The 16,908-nt window shown below is 41.9% G+C and overlaps 1 long non-coding RNA gene across 1 annotated transcript in view; it reads right to left on the bottom strand.

Annotated features, from left to right (window-relative positions):
* Positions 1-16,908, bottom strand: part of LOC137482332 (uncharacterized) — a 52,413-nt gene that overhangs the window by 6,256 nt on the left and 29,249 nt on the right. The window lies entirely within an intron of this gene.

Here is a 16,908-nt window from a genome sequence, read left to right as displayed (position 1 = left end):
CTTCAGCTCAAACTATTCCTCGATTCTACATTCCCAGAATGAACTTTCAAAGGCAAATGGAGTGGTGGTCCCACCACCCACCTTTCCAACCCCATCAAGAGAAGCTCTGCACAGAGAGAGCTGGAGGAAGGGGCTTTATCTGACCAGCTCTAAGGGGTTCATCTGTCTGCTGGAATTAGGCAATTAGCAGAGTGCTAACGAACCTCAGAGACAATCAGCTGAGTGTTCCTTCTAACACCTCCTCCCTCAAACAGCTGCTGTGAGGAAGGTGGGCTCTGAGACCACCACCATGTGGGAGCTGTTTCACTGGGAAGGATCACATTCTTGATTTATTTCTGCAGAGTGAGGAATGAAGGGGAAGGTAATAACCACCTCAGAAATATCTCCACACACAGCCCCTTGTGCATGTATTTAATAGAAAATAGAGGCATTGGAGGAGACCACCAAGCTCCAAGCTCGGTTTTTGCCACCTTCCCTATGTGCTGGTGGTGAGGGAATGTGCAGTGCCTGTGATAAAGGCGGCGGTGGGGTAGAACCATCAGTGCTACCTAAAAGCAAATGAAACTGGCATAAATAATTGTGCTGTAGAAAGCCTTTCTGTTGCACCTTGCCTATCACTGACAATTTACATATCTTAGGAAAACCTTTGTCAGCTTCTGTCATTTCTGCACTATTATGTGCCTTTCTGGATAATTACCAGTTAATGTGAAAAAGCAGATGGAAAAAACCTTGAAATTTCTGATAGAGAATCCTCAAACCTCTCCCCTTATCTGTGCACAGCAGCTTCCTGATTTCAAAAGAAGTTTGAAAACCTTTGTTAAAAATGTCCCTGATTCCCAGTTTGAATGAACCAAATGACATTCAGCTAAAATTATTCAGCTTTTTCCACAATTAAATTCCATTATCATGAACTGCCAAAGTAAAATGGAAGGTCTCTTAACTAATGTGTCGGTTGTTTGCTTGTATTTTTCGTGGTGTGTATTGTATAAAGCTGTGTGAAGTAGAAGGAGGATAAACAATAAGTGTAATTTTGCATCAATGAGTGGGGCATTTTTAGACCCTTTATTATGGGAACACACCGGGGTTGGTGGGTTTTTTCTCTTCTTTATTTCCCACTTTTTTTTTCTTTTTTTTTTTTTCTTCCTGTTATTTTATTTATTCCTTTTCCTGAAAAACCCACTGAGACTGATTGGATATTTCACTAAACTTAAGGAGCAGTGTCAGGTTGGTTTTTAGCACCAGGAATGATTTTTTCTATGCAACCCCTGCATACCATGAGAGCTCAGCACTGAGCAAGCACACACTTCTCCTGTCCCTCTAATGAAGAGGCAGTGCAGCAGTACTCAGGGGAAATAATTTCAGTTAAAAAAAAAACATTTCCACATGCAGGGGAATTGTCCTCGTGTTGTCTCAGTTGGTTTTCCCCTTGTTCTTCTGCAAGACTTAAAATTAAGCTGCCCATGAGAAAGGCAGAAAAGTTAATCACAGAATCCTAGAGTGGGTTGGGTTGGAAGGAACTAAAATATCATTGCATTCCTTCCACTGGACCAGGTTGCTCCAAGCGTTTGCTCCAGGTTTGCTTCTGTGCAGGATGGAGTAAAGCAAAAATAACCTCTAAAGCCAAGGAGCAGCTGAGCCTGCTGTGCTGCCCACCTCTGAACTCCTCAGGGAAGTTATTTCTGTGAGCCTGCAGTCAAAAAAAAAAAAGAAAGAAACTTTCTGAACACTGATGACCGGGTTTTATGGGGGAATTTTCTGTACAAAATGCTTATAACAGGTTTAATTTTGCTCTGCAAAGCCAAGCCTCATTCGAGGTCGGTGGGTAACAAGCCCCTGCAGATGTGCTCTGCAATCACAGAATCATCATTTAAGTTTAATAAGACCCTTAAAATCCTCGATTCTGCTCAGCAGGATTTTTCTAAGCACTGAAAGCTTCAGGCCCTTTGGGCAAATGCACCTTTGCTGAGCCATCCCTGCCCTGGAGCTCAAACCCAGCTGGAGGATGAGGAGGAGGCTTGGGAGCGGGCAGAGGAGAGCAAGGAGAAGTCAGCCTGGCACTACAAGGCAGGGTAAGAGAAGTGGGGCAGTGAGGAGCCAGAAGGAGTTGTGCTCCTGCTGGGACACCTCCTCTCCCAGGAGAACCAGGAGCAGCCATGAGCAGCACAGGCAGCTTTGCAGTCACACCAACCCCACTGCAGAGGAGTCACTCCTTTGCTTTAATGAATTAAAACCCACCCAAATTCCCTCATGTAAACCCCATTTACCTTCAGTTGCTTAAACAGAACCAACAAAAAAAACAGAACCAACAAAAAAACCATTCACTCCACGTTGGGTGATCTATTCTGAAAACAGAACTTTACCGGCGGATACCTCATGGCTCCTCGCTGGAGTCTGAGATCTGCTCAGCTGGAGGTTTGAGTGTCCATATTACAAAAAAAGAATTCCTTGAGGTATAGAGAGAATGAAAGCAAGGTCGTGTTGGTGAGGATCACTGTGGTGGGAGCTGAAGGATCTCGGTATCGGATGTTGTATCAGAGCTCTGCACGCCGAGGCCGCTTCGCTCCGTGGCTGCCCTGCTGGTTTGTGTTGATGCTGCTTCTCTTCCTCGCTGGCATTTAACAGCCACATCCCCAGAGAATGACATTTCAGAGCCTGATTAAAATCATTGTCTTTCATGGCAGAGAAAGTTTGTTCTTCAAAGTAAAGAAGATAAAAAAAAAAAAAAAAAAAAAAAGCTGCTGCAAACAGTGCTGAAAACCAGATGAATAAAAACAACCAAAAAAGGGTTTAATTCCATTATTTTCAATTAGCTCTTTAATTTGATTTAAGTCATTTGCACTTGTTGCTTGTTTTACATCTCTTATTGTCCAGCATTTTATTTCACACATCTAACAGTATTAAATCAAACTGTTTTCTAGTCTTTGCCTTCTTTTGAAGCCTCTTGAAAGTCAAAGGCAGATATTAAAAACAAACTTTCATCTCTCTGCAGGTTATTTGTAATCAGACCTTTCTCATCAAGGGCTCATTTCATATGTGTTTGGGATCTGGGAATTATTAAAAATGCCAATCCATCTTGTGAAAAATATTGTCCAGGCTTCAGTGTTTTGAAACTTCAGCATCATGTGTGAATTCATCAACAGCAGTGGAGAATTGGTGCTCCTGGTTGTAGGTACTCACACGTAGTAATGGCTCAGAAAAGCTACACAGGGTCCTGCTTCATGTTGCAAACTCCTGTTTATTGACCCTTAGTTCTGAATGGCTGGTGTCTTTAATAATAAATTATACAACAATTTGTTATTAAAGGGACAGCATTGCTTCCCCATTGCAAATTCACAAATCTCAATGTGTATTTTGGAGAACCCCATCACAGTCCTGCAGCTGAGTTAATTTCTCATCTCAGCTTGCTGCTAACCAACAAGTTCTGCCCAGGAAGAGCTTGTTAAATATCCAGGTCAGCATCTCAAAAAAATAAGTAGTTAGGTCTGATGCCAGTTACCACTTAGACCTTTATTTCCTTCAGATCCTCTTTTGCCATGAATTTTTGCTGTCTTTTCCCATGTATCCCACTCACTTTTATTTTGTCTTGTCTATATGAAAATACAGATTTTGTAGGTTGTAGAAAGGAAGTTCCTTCTAAAGAAGTGAATGTAGGAGAGTTAAGCCAAGCTGAGAATTTCCTGAATGAAAGTTTTTGAAATTCAATTATAAAGGTCCCTTTTCCAGAAACCCCTTCTTACCTTTTCTCTCCATTCCATTACACCAAGAGAAAGCCTCAGCAGCCAAATCAGGTCACTTGTTGATTGTCCTGCACCACATTCCAAGGCATTTCCACTACTATTAGGACTGATTTTGAAAACATCAAATAATCTGGATGGAGAGCACTGATGGAAGAGCTGCACTTGCAGAAGCCGTTCCACCTTCTATACCATCAGATCTTACCAAAATGCCCACAAAAATATTTAAATACTTCAAGTTTTCACCATGTTGACACATCCATAGTGGAAGGTAGAATGAGGAAAACTGGTTATGAACTGCCCCTGGACAAGCATAGCAGATTGCTGGGTGGAAAATGTAGATTCCTCTTCATTAGCAAATCAACACAAATTCACGTCTTGTGAATAAGAAAGTTTCTAGTGTGGTGCTAAAATTTTCCAGGTTTAAAAACTGTATTGTGGAGTCAATTCTCTGTCACAGGATGGACACCCATCCCAGCTGGGCTGGAAGGCAGGGCGGGGCTGGAGAAGGTCAGGCATGAGCTCTCTCTTTGTTGGAGACATCCAAAAATTGGAGATTAAGCTCCCTGGGAGCAGGCAGGGGAGGTGCTTTCCTGGTGTGTGTCTCTCAGGAGGAGCTGTCCCACACGGTGGGTGGACATCCCCGAACAAAGGAGAAACCTTTCAAAGCAGAGCCATCTTTATCTCAAAGGCAGCATTCCCTCTTTGATCTCAAGATGAATCAGGCTGGCTTTGTGCTCCTCGACTCCTCCTTAAATAGCACCTTTCTCCAAATAGGAAAAGCCTGAATAGATGTAAGGCTTGGGTGGTTTAAAAATCACTTTTCCCTTCCGAGAGCAAAATTGGGTGTTTCGCATGGTAGGAAGGAACCCTCATGTGCCCACCTCCAGACCTTGTAATTCTCCCAGATCCTGCAACCGAACTTTTGCAGGTGTTTTTCCCATGGTGGGAGGAACTGAACCCATCAGAGGACGGGGAGACTTGGTGTGATCTTGCAGCGGGTTTACCAAAGTTAATTCCACCACGAGCAACACATTGGTGTCACCTTCTTCCAAGACATCTCCGGTCCTTCTGTTTCATTACTGCTCCATCCATAAAAGGCCCCAATTAAAAGCGTGGCCTCTTGTTTGATGAACCAGGAATCCATACATCCTGTAATTTTCCTTCCTTCATCCCCTTTCCCTGAGTTTCTCTGTCATATTCAGTAAAGTCTCTTTTATTGAACATCTGTTTGGTGCATAGCAAGCTTATCCAAACTCGGCAGGAAAGCACCTTTACTCCAAAATAAATTAAAACAATGTATGTGCCTCTGGCCAATGGATCATTGGATGGGAGTCATGAATGTACATTTGTGGATATTTGATGGGAAGTTTATCATTTAAATGATGAAAATACAGTACTTCAACATATGGATCATTCTGAGCTACTCTCTTTCCTTTCCAGTTGAAGAATCATTGTGCATTTAGAGGAATTAGACAAAATTAAGAATTTAAACTGGTCTGCTTGTAAAAGCTATTACCAAAGAGTGGAAATGCAAAAGCAAATGCAGGGTGGAGTCTGACTCTGAGATATACATGCATTAAGCTGGTTTAGTTTTAGGTGGTGCAAACAAAGAGCAAAACATATTAAATTAGCAAAGAAGGAATTAAATTGAATTAAAGACTTAAAATAGAAATTAAAGTACATAAAACCCCTCTGCAAGGACGGTAGTGATCAAATAAAGCTGGGAGCTCAAAATTTTTGTCTTCTCTGCTGTTTTTATTCTGATTAAAAAGATGAGTCCAGTGTGGTGGTCTGCAGCAGACCTTTCCTACAGCTCTGAAATTGGTTTTTCCCCTTTTCATACAATATCTATGATAATTTCCATAATGAGAAATGTTTTCTGCCCTGGAGAGTTGTGCTAGCAGAGGAGTCCTTCCCCTGCTCTCAAAACCATCTCCTAATTCCTGAGGCAATCGAGCAGCAGAAAACTCTTAACACAATTATCAGGAAATAAAATCAAGAATGTTGAACTCCAAAAGGAGCCTTGAAGTAATCAAGGCATTCAAGATGATGCTGCAGTTTGATTTCCAGTTATTAAGACACCTTTTGGTATTTGACAATATGAAAAAGATCTGCACATCTGGCCAGTTCGTGCCGCTGTGCATCGTGGCCTTGATACACCAAGCCCATACTACAAAATGAGTTTTAAAGCAGACGAAACTAAAATTCCCCTGAGACTACAATATATTTTCTTGCCTGAATTTTCTGCTGTCCACACTGTACAGACATTGAATCCAGACTGAAACTGTTCAATAAAACTTACTTTTTTTAGATTTAGTTTGCCAGTAGTTCTCACAAAAAGCTTTCAGATTTCTCAGCTACATTTTGCGGCTACTTTTAAACCAGAAATTATCACCTTGTGTTCAATTAGTGAACTTAGTCCATTTAAGAAGCAAGAGCATGTGTAGTAAAGTATAAATATATACTTATATATAAAAGTGTAAGTTCAACTGCTGCCATGGAAAGAGAGGTCACAGTACAACAGCTCAGAAAATCACACCGGGATGGATCTGCTAATGACAAAAGCCAATATCAGAAATAGAAGTGAAAAATAGACTGTATTGCATTTCTCTACTTAATGTGCAATACAGTCTAAAAGACAGAATGCCAAGTAAGACCTTTGCTATTTTTATACACCTACTTCAGCCCAGTTCCCCCTCTCCATGGCTGCCCATCCCAGCAGGATGGGGTGCCCATGGCTATGGGCAGATGTGCTGGGAAGGCCCAGCACTTCCAACCAGGTGGAGATTTCAATGACTCCTGTTGCTATTTTTGCAGTAAACCAAGAATTTTTCCAGCCAAAGCAGAACAACCTCAGGCCAGTACAACCTCATTGCATTAATATTTCACTGCAGATTTGTGCTTGGCCCTGGGACCATGGAAAGCTGCCTCTCTGGCAGGGCTTTTCCATGGTGTTTGATGTCAGAGGCATGGAAGAGCTACTACCAGTCTTTTAAAGAAGACCTTGCCTGCGAGCCTGTAATCACTTGCCAGAGCAATCTCACCTCTGAGGGGCAGACACTTAACAATCTATTATGTCCTAATTAAGTTTGGCCGTGTTTACACTGCTTGATGATGATGCATAAAGATTAATTTACCTTTCCAGCCCTGCTGCCAGAACATACTGCCACAGAACCCCATTAAAAATGGAAATAGCAGTGAAGTCTCCAATTATTTTATATCACCTTAAGACTACCAGAATTCATCATTTTATGTGCTGTTACTTTAATTTATTGGCTTATCGTCTATTGGGTTAGTAGCAGTTATTACAAGTCATTCTATATATGTTTTAAATATGTTGGTATCATTTCCTATGGAGAAACAACCCTTATTTACAGTTTGTCAATTTAAGGAGGCCAAAGAAAGCCATTTAATTGCTTTTGAATAAAAAAATCTTACAGAGCCACAACTAAAATTGGGTTCCTCTGACTGTCACTGAAGTTTAGAATTAAATAAGCCTGAGCTCTTCAGTGTGACCCTGATGAAATTAAGTGCAATCAGGATGAAGGCAGAACCACGATTATACAGGTTGAGCTTTACACTTTGATTTTCCTGAAATATTGATTAGGGATGTGAATATGAATTAAAGATCTTGGCAGTGTTTCAGCAGAAGACTGAAATTTGCAATGAGATCTTGAGCACATTCATTTTCTCCTCACTTTGGCAGGTTCTGGAGTTTGCAAAATCGTGCATTGGGTCACTTGTTCACCCAGGAGCTGTGGTCAGAAAAGGTGACGGTCACATCATGCTGCCAGGGGCTCCTGATGGAAGAAGTGCTGTTCCAGAGGAATCCTTCAGCCTGGAGCACTAAAAGTTCACCTTGCTGCAATGTCACAGCTGGGAAGGTGTTATTTGTGTTTGAATTTTCTGAATAGTGAAAGAAACTTCTCACAGCGGAGGCTGTCCCTTCCTCCCATGGGGTCTGGAGCTCTTCTTGTTTGTGGTCTGGGACATCTCATCAAGGTCGGGCATGGTTTAGCTTGAAAGGGAAGGATGGAAGCTGAGGACCTTTTTCACCATCCCAACAGGAGCAGGATTTTCTCCCTTGTATCCAATTGCCTAAAGTTGCCTGAAGCACCTTCAAAATTCAAAAGATAAAGAGGCACTGCCAAGCCCAGTACCACGGTCCTGTCACCTAACTGGTAGTGATGAACAGGCCCAGGAGTCATGGCCACCAAACCTGTGCCAGACCTTCAGAGGGATTAAATCAAGGATAAGAATCCTTAGGAAAAAAAGAGCATGATTAGCTCATGAATGTTATTTCTCGGTGGTTATTCCCTTCCACTCTCATCCTTCATGAGAGCACTTGTGCTTCCTCCTCCTGTGATTTCCTACACATCATTCATGGGTTGCTTAACTTATTTTTACTGAGTTGCCCCCTTTTTTCAGCCCGGCGATGGCAGCAGGAGATTCCAGAGCAGGTCAGGTTATTTAACAAGCAAACACCCTAACAAACAGCCTGTGTTTCCACACATCCTTGCTGGTTTATGGGGTCATGCACAGCAGTACATGGCCAATAAACCTTCTGACCATTTGTCACAGGTTTTATGAGCCAGTGCTTGGCTGGCTCACATGCACCTTCCCAGGGCTGATGGCTCTGGAGAGCCACAGGCATCATTTATCCCAACATGGGCAGCACCCAGCACTTCACCACAAGCTGGAAACCATGGAAGGCACCTCTTTTTACCCAATCCTTGATTTTTTTCCCCCAGTAAGTTACAGTCTTGGCTGCCCATTGAGTGTGAGAAGGCACTCAGAGCTTGGGGACCACAGGATGGAAACCTGCCAGATCCCAAGCTCCTGTAGCACCACTGGGTAAATATTGGTGGGATCATCCCAGCCCATCTCTGTTTGCACCCTCCTGCAAGGGGTGGGCTCATGGTGCCACATCCCTGCCCAGTGATTACAAGTGAGACCTGTCACTGCATAACAAGTGGGGCAATGGAGGAAATGTGAAATACCATCCATGCTATGCACAGTGGGAAATAAATCCAAGGTGAAATAGTAAATCCCCAAGGAGTTACAGGAATCCAGATAGATACCCTGGTGGAGGTGCATTTATTGTGAAGTGCTACAAGGTTTTTCTCTTATCTCTAATTTTATAGATCTGTGCAGCTGCAGCAGTCCTTGGATAGGGCACATATTTGAAAATACTATAAATTTCACCTCCTATTTATTTCAGATTCATTGGCACTCTCTGTCTTTACTATCTCCTGGTATTTTATGCCTCAGTACTTGGAGAAAAAATGCTTTGTTTGCACTAGATGTAATATGGAAACTCTCTCTGACATTTAAACTTTAGTATCAGTTTGCCTACAGTGTTAATATCACTGAAACTGCTTATATGGATTAAATTGCCTACAGTATATAATGCCAAAATATGAACACAGCACATTTACTGATTTAAGCTCTTGAAAGAATTATTACCATTAAAATATTTAAGGTCACCTTTACAAATGCAATAAATCAGGAGGATGTCAAACAGAGAGCGTTTAAAGCTCCCGGTCTGGAGTAGCCCAGTGGGAAAATGATGGTTGATTCATTGTCGTGAAGGCAGACAGGGGTTTGGGTTTTGTCACGCCCTTTTGGGGGACAGCCTTGGGGCTCACACCTTTTTGGGGTGTAACCTGGGGGCTCACACCCCTCTGGGTGTGAAGGACCAAGGGGACACAGCTGTTCTCACCCAAATTCTGCCGCTGTTGCACCAACTCCCGGCCCAGTTGCACCAGCTCTGGAGGTCTCACAGGAGGAAAGAGCAGCAAAACCTCATTTCTGTCATTAAAGCCAGACACAGCAGCTCGTGTGCCCTCGGGAGGCAGAACTGATGAGTAAGAAGATGCCATTTTCATGCAGTCACTTTTCTGCACAGAACAGCCTATTCATGCTACGGGTCCAGTTCTGCAAAAACCCTTATTGAGGTCAACACAATTTACTGATAATTGAAGTCAGAGGAAAGTTTTGCTTCAGTGGGAACTGGCAAATCAAGCCTATCAGACAATTCTTAAAAAAAAAAATTCATCCTTCATTATGCTTTCATCTTAAATATTAGGATTCAGCAAATTTCCCGAGAACAACCACTGTGTAAAACTTTAATCTTTTGAGAATGGATTGGGACTGTAATTGCAAAACCCAACATCCTCCTCCTGTACCGCATCCCCTTCTCTCCAAATGTCAGCATTTACTAGCAAGTTATAAATGGGGGATACATTTGCATGTGGTTATTACTCATGCTTTCATTTGTTTCCAGGTGACTGTTTTTAATGTTTAGCACAAACCCCTTATCTACAGTGTCCCATCATAATTTATAGCATGAGGAGACAGACTAATGTTCATCACCATTGCCTGGGAAAAGGACAGGAGGATGGATAAAATCCTACTGAAGTGGGATGGTTTTCCCAAAGGGTCTTTCAGAGAAAGATGAGATTTTTTTGCTGGTGATTAGAATACACTTGATTTAGCAAAATGCTCTTGAATGAAGGTAACCTGGTGCTTCCTTCAAAACTTGGGGCTTTTTAAAAGCACATAATTTGTTTTCTGCCTCTTCAAAGAGGCTGATTTGAGGAGCAATGAGCCCATCCTGTTCCCACTCCCTGTTCCCAGAAACTCCGACTGCACCCGGGGCAACTAAGCAACAACACTTGTGCCTTTCTTTCCAGTTTTCTCACAGAAAGAGCCTGAATTTCCTAAAAAACCCACAACTAACCCTAAAGAAACACTGCTGTCACAGGCCAAGAACAAGCAGCTCCCAAGCCTGAGCAGATGCTTTGCCGCAGGAGGAGAAACGGAGCCTGACCCTGGACTTTGGACTGCTCTATCCGTGAGATTTAACAGTTGGGTAACACATTTGATAATTGAGTGTGTTAATATTTTGCAAGAGAGACTGACAAGCAGATTGTTGTCAAATCAAGGCTCCGTCAGGCTGCAGATATTGAAGCTGGCAGAGCCCAATAATTTACGGCTTTCTCCTTCAGCTTCTCATAATTTACTTCCCAGCCACTGAAGGGAAACCTGCAGCCAAAGAAAATTGATGGACTCATCATGCAGACATGACACTCCTGAAACCTCAAATTGCTATTTTATACACATGGTGCAAAGAGGAATGATCAATGGGAGTTGGAAACTCCTCATTTACAGGAATCCTGGAGAAGCTGCACCAGACCTTTCTGCTCTCCCACTTTCCTGGGACTTGCTGGTATATTCCAAATTATTTCTGTTTAGCATTTTCCTCTACCCAGTGACCTAATAATAGTGAAGCCACTGACTCTAAGCTATTAGTTTATATTGGTACAGAGTCTTAGGGCCACGTGGGTGATATTTTGCTAAAAACAAGACTCAAAGTCACTCCAACTCAGCCCAACTCCTGCTGACTGTGTGATCTCATCAAATGGAACAACCCAGCTTCTCATTTTCAAGCTCAGGTTTATGTTTGTTACTAAATTCATGCCCTGACAAAGTTTTTGGGAGTTTCTCATTGCACACCACAACCCCTGAATGGTCTCCATCAGCCATATATACATGGCAGTAATTTCCTTTCCAGTTCCATAGTACACAACTGCAATCATGGGAACACGAAGTTTAAAAATTCTCCCATTCCTTCCAGAGAAAATAGAAAATCAAGAATTGTTTGTATAAGTAAAACCACAGAGGTTTCCAGATATAAAATGAGACTACTGGGACATAACAGCAGTTACTGAAAACGGGACAAGGCTGGGGGCTGATGTTTCCCAACTAAGTCAATTTTTGAAGAAATTATGTGCATGCTTTTTTAGAATCTGTGTGCCCAAATTCATCACTACTATCTGCAGATTTATCTGAGTAGAAACCTACCTCAGTCTCCAAGAAACTTGGTGTTGTCACTGGGAAGGAATTGAGGCTGGTGCAGCTGAGCTCTTCCCAAATCCTTGTCAGCTGCTTGGAGAGAGGCTCAGGCAGCACTGCCACGGGGAAGGGTGGGGGGACTCACTGAAACTCCACAAACACATCCAGAACCTACAGAAAAACACTATTGAATGTATTTGCCTAAGAAAGAAAGTCCAGGGAGAGGCAGAAAAATTTCCTTCAACAGGGAAATAAAGAGAATGAAATAAAGGCTTGGCTTTGCTTGCCAAGACAAAGAGTTTTTACATCCATAAATGTGCATGGATGTGAATAAACCTGTGGATTCAGGAGGGCTACAGCACATCTCAATAACCTTAGGCTGAGGCACCTGGCTGAACTGAGCTTTAATGTGTTTTTAGGTTTGTTTATGTTGCTTGCAGCTTGTGTCGAGGTATTTGTATTTGTGCTCTTTAGAAACTTATTGAAATGGGGTCTTTTACAAGTTTGCCATATTTTAGCTGTGCTGTTCTCTCATTGGATCTGTGGTAAAATTATCACTCTTTTCTTGGGCCTTTTCATCCCTAGTAAAGGTGCTGTAGGATAAAAAGCACAGCTCATGCCACAGAAGACAAAAAACATTCTTGTGGTCCAAACATATAAGGCAGCAGAAAAAAAAAAAAAGCAAAAACCACTTTTCTGAAAATGCTGAATCCCTCCCAATCTGACCTCACAACCTCGTACCCACTCTATGTTGTAAAAACAAAAGGAGGAGTTTGGAAATAACACAAACACACTTGGAAATAACAGATATTTAACCCCTAATTCACCAAACAGAATTCATTTTACTGCATTGGTCCACACCAACAGCTAAACTGAATCTGGCCAAGTCAAATTTAAACAGTGCACATTTAAAACATATTTTTTACCATCATAGAATGGCTCTGCACAACCCCCAAAATCACACCATGTTAATAAACACTACCCTGTATTTTTGCAGTGTTTCAAATGGAATAAAATATATTTCTCCTTTTTTTTTTTAAGTTTTCAGAGATCAGCTGAGGTGAACCTGCTGGAAAAACATGGTAAGCTTCAAATCAAATACCACAATTCTAAGAAATCCATTAACCATTCACATCTAAACCTCAGCCTTCCACGCTTCACCCTATAATGCACATTGTTGTCAATTTTTGTCTTATTTACCCCCTGCTAATAGCTGGGCTCCATTCCAAGAAACTTAAGACAATTGTGGAGAGATGCAGATCTAACATTCTTCAAGTTGACAGCCAATAGTTCTGAGCATTTAATTCCCGAGACGGAAGAATCTCCAAATCCTGCTTTTGTAATTCACCCGGGAAAACACATCAGAGCCAAACTGTGTCTGTGCAGCCTGAGTAGAAATGTTATTGTTTGATCCAAGTTGTATCTTTCTTGGCAGATTTGTAGGGATTGATCCTGGCTGACTGGGGTATTTTAATAGGAAGCTGAGCACTAAACTCCTGATGAATTATTGTATTGTGACCATCGGCACAGCTGAGGTAAAGGTTCATCCCTTTACCCTCGTTAAAGTTTAAACAGCTCTGCCAAAATCCACCAGACTTGGCATGTGTGACGTGACTAATGACTCCTCTAAACTTGGAGTCAAAAACTTCCGGTGGGAAATGCTCCATCTTTATGTATTTGCCCCGAGCAGCGCAGGGAGAAATAAATAATAAATAAATAACATTATTCCGTTTGCTCAGGTTGGAAATTTAAGCAGCTAAGCACAACTCTGAAAGTTGTACAATGTTTCTTTGTGGATTTGATAAGGGGTTTATGCTAAAAGCAGAAAACATGAAGGGTCAAGGATCTCCCTCCTCCCTTTAAGGAGATAACAATGAACAGCCCCAAAACATTTGCTCAGCTCCTCAGGGCCATGGTGCAAAAACACACCATGGGGCTAAGTTTCAGCCAGTGGGGATCAGGTGGGTTTGTCTGAACCTCACATGGTCCTTCTGCTCATCTTGCTTCTCTCCTGATCTATCTCGTCCTTGTGTAGCTCTCGTGCCACATATTCAGCTATTCAATGTGATTTAAATGGAATTATTAATCTCTCTTGATGATTCATCTTGATTATTCATCTTTCTTGATCTTTCTTGATTAGACTTATGAGTACCTAAACATTGTGGAAAATACCACCACACTATTTGCCTTTTCATTCTTTAGCCTGTTTTTAAGCAATACTAACTTTATATCCACTTGCAAATCTCCCTGTGTTTACGCCTCCAGGCTATGCTGAAGTCCCAGATTTTTTCCCCTCTGTGACACAACTAAAACATGCCCTTCTCTGTTCACCCATCAGCATTTGTGTCTCCACAGGACCCCTCTGGACCCCCGGATGCCACCCATGCCCATCTGCTGCTCACAGCCAGAGCAGGTTGCTGAGGATCTGGTCCAGTCAAGCCCTGAACTTTTCTGCCTCACCCAGTTCGGTGTTGGGATGCCAATAGCTTTAAGAAACCTATTTTCTCCATTTATCCAAATAACTCTACACATGTAGGAGGAGTGACTGGATTCTTCTTTAAATCCAGCTGTGAAATTTTCCTTCCTTGGCACGGCCATAGAATGATTTGACATGGGTCAAATTTATGATGTGTAGGAAATTAATATTTTGCTTGGTATTTTCTCATACAACGCTAATTACATCCCAGTCTTTCATCCTGGATTGGAGTTTGCTGTCATGAAGCACTAACACAGATCCATCCCAGGCCACAGCTAAAGTATCCATGAGTGGTCATACAGAAAAATAATTAATCACCCCATTCTGCAAGTGAGTCATTAACTGCTGACACAGGTTTTTGTCCAGATCCTGGGATTCTGGGACACTCCCTGTCAGCAGCTGGAGACTTTGACTGGCATTTTCCTTATTTCAGTACCATGAACTTTATTAATTTTGTGTGCTTTGCTCCTTGTACAATTCAGTATCTAGAGAGATTGGACAGGTTTTTTTTCCTGTGTTTATGCAGGTCCACCCTTGTCTGGAATGTCTATGCAGTGCTGTTCTCATGTTTGCCAACACAGGTTTAGTGTCTCCTGGAGGAGCCCCAAACTCCAGCTTCCATTCCTGTCCTACTGTAAAATTAAACTATTTGGAAAATTTACCTAAATTAGGTAAAGATTCTCCAATGAAATATTCAGGAACCTACAAAATGTTTTGCTTTTACTGGAAACAAATGTTTTGCTTTGCCTTATACTGAAATCAAACCTTTGGTCTGGGGGGGAAGAAAATCAGGATAACGCCTTTCTAGAGCAGAATATGCCCCATCATGTTTATCCATGAGAAACTTGCCCTTTGCAGGGGACCTTGTCTTCAACAGCTCCTGACTCCTGCTGAGTGCACAGCTTGGAAAAGGGTGTACAAAAAATTAATATATTGTTGAAAAGCCGCCAGCTGGATGCCTTGGCCACCTCTGGGAATCCCTTCCTTTGATGGAAAATAAATATTTACAGTTAAATAAAACCTTGAATTATTTTGGATTAATTCTTTCAAACAGCAGTGCTACTGTACAGTGTGAAAGGACTCAAAAAAACCCAGTTGGTTCATTTCTTAACTTCAAAGTTTGATGGATACATTCTAAATCCAAGATAAAGTACATTTAGGCCAAAAGGTTTGAAAGGTGATCTCTGATCTTGGTGTGGTTCTCCATCATCAGTTCATAAAAATGCTTGGCAAGGTGTTCAATGTCTGTGGGTCTGTTCCTTTCCAGGTAACTTTATGGAGCTGATCCAGTTCCCTGTAAAACCATCAGGGAATTGGACACTGCCTTTACTGCAAATTTTGAGAGAGAAAGGGCTGAAAGTTTCAACTGGTGCAAATCAGCTCTGTTCTGGTAAAGTCAGCATTTGGAGTCTGTTCGTGGCTATTTGGGATTTATCAAATAAACTCTTCATTTCCTTGAGAAATTCCAGGGCTTCAGAACTAAAAGAAAATAAACCTGATTTCTGCTGAAAACCAGCACTTGCCAAAATAATTTCTCAAATTCAGTATTGCAAGGTACAAAGATATTTAAGTACCATCAATTATGTCTTGACTTTTTTTATACCACGGAAAGTATCAGCCATCCAATTGATATTAATATCTCAATTTAACAAATTATACTGTTGAAAGTGTGGTTAAATTTGCCCTTCAGCTCTAGGTACGACGGCACAAAAATCAAGAAGATTAACTTCTCTATAAACATCTCATTTAAGATCTTAAACCCCTCAATAAACCTGACAATAATTAATAGTTTTTGGTGTCTTTCAGTAGCTCACGAGACAAAAGAGCCAATACAACATGTCCCAGGATCACTGTGCTGAGTGGATGAGCAGGATATCCCTTGGCATTGGTGACAAACAGTGTGAAAGACTTTCTGCCACCACAGTCAGATGACTCAAGGAATCAGGTGCCCCAAGAACTGCCATATCTATTATTTGCCCCCAAATCAGCTGTATCAGAGGTATATTTTTATGGATCTTGCTGACCACAGCATGTTTGTGGTGGTTGTGCACCTGTTCCCATCAAAAAACCTTTGGTTCTACCAGGTCTTGATTAAAATTAAGACAGTTTTTCCTCTCTCAGAACATAATTGGTAAAATTGGAAATATTTCTTGTTGTAATAGCCAGGCTGCCCCTCCTTATCTCAGGGTAGTGTGTTCTCCTAGCAGAATCATCATTAAGTAAAGCTTGGAGATGAACCATGAGGAAAAGGTAAAATTTCAGTTCCTGGAGAATTGGAGGACTTATCCATTTCTTACTCTTGAGTTAAGTCATGGAGATTTTATAGAGGTGGTTCCTGAACAGCATTTATGGATCTCTGAAAGGTCATCAGACTCACAGCTTGGTGGGTGTATGGACTGTGAATTAATTGCCAGTTTGAAGAATTTATAGAGCTCCTGCCCAAGAAGAGACCCAGGCTGTGGGAATGATGGGTGTTTATGGCTGCAGGGATCTCCAGAAGAGCTGGATCTACCAGGAGTGCTGACCAAAGAAATGAGGTCCTGGTTTGGGTATCTCTCCACTCCCAACATAGGGGAATTCGTGCCTCTGTTGCACACTGGAGGCCATCACCCCAAACACAGTGTCCATCATCCTGGTGATACCAGCCAGATGTAGCTCTTATTCCCATGGAATATCTCCTTATTTAATGGCATTGGTTAAATTCTTGCCATGGAATGTGAAAACAACACCCTGTCAACTCTCGATCTGGGATGAGGACAGCACAGCAGTCTTGGTTGAGCTCAGATGCTCCTCTTGTGTATCCGTGGCAGGGGACAGCAGTGGGGGGCATGGCTTTGT

This window comes from Anomalospiza imberbis, chromosome 14 (assembly GCF_031753505.1).
Source record: "Anomalospiza imberbis isolate Cuckoo-Finch-1a 21T00152 chromosome 14, ASM3175350v1, whole genome shotgun sequence".
Taxonomy (NCBI): domain Eukaryota; kingdom Metazoa; phylum Chordata; class Aves; order Passeriformes; family Viduidae; genus Anomalospiza; species Anomalospiza imberbis.
Note: the sequence above shows the minus strand (reverse complement) of the source record. Positions and strands in the feature narration are given on the sequence as shown.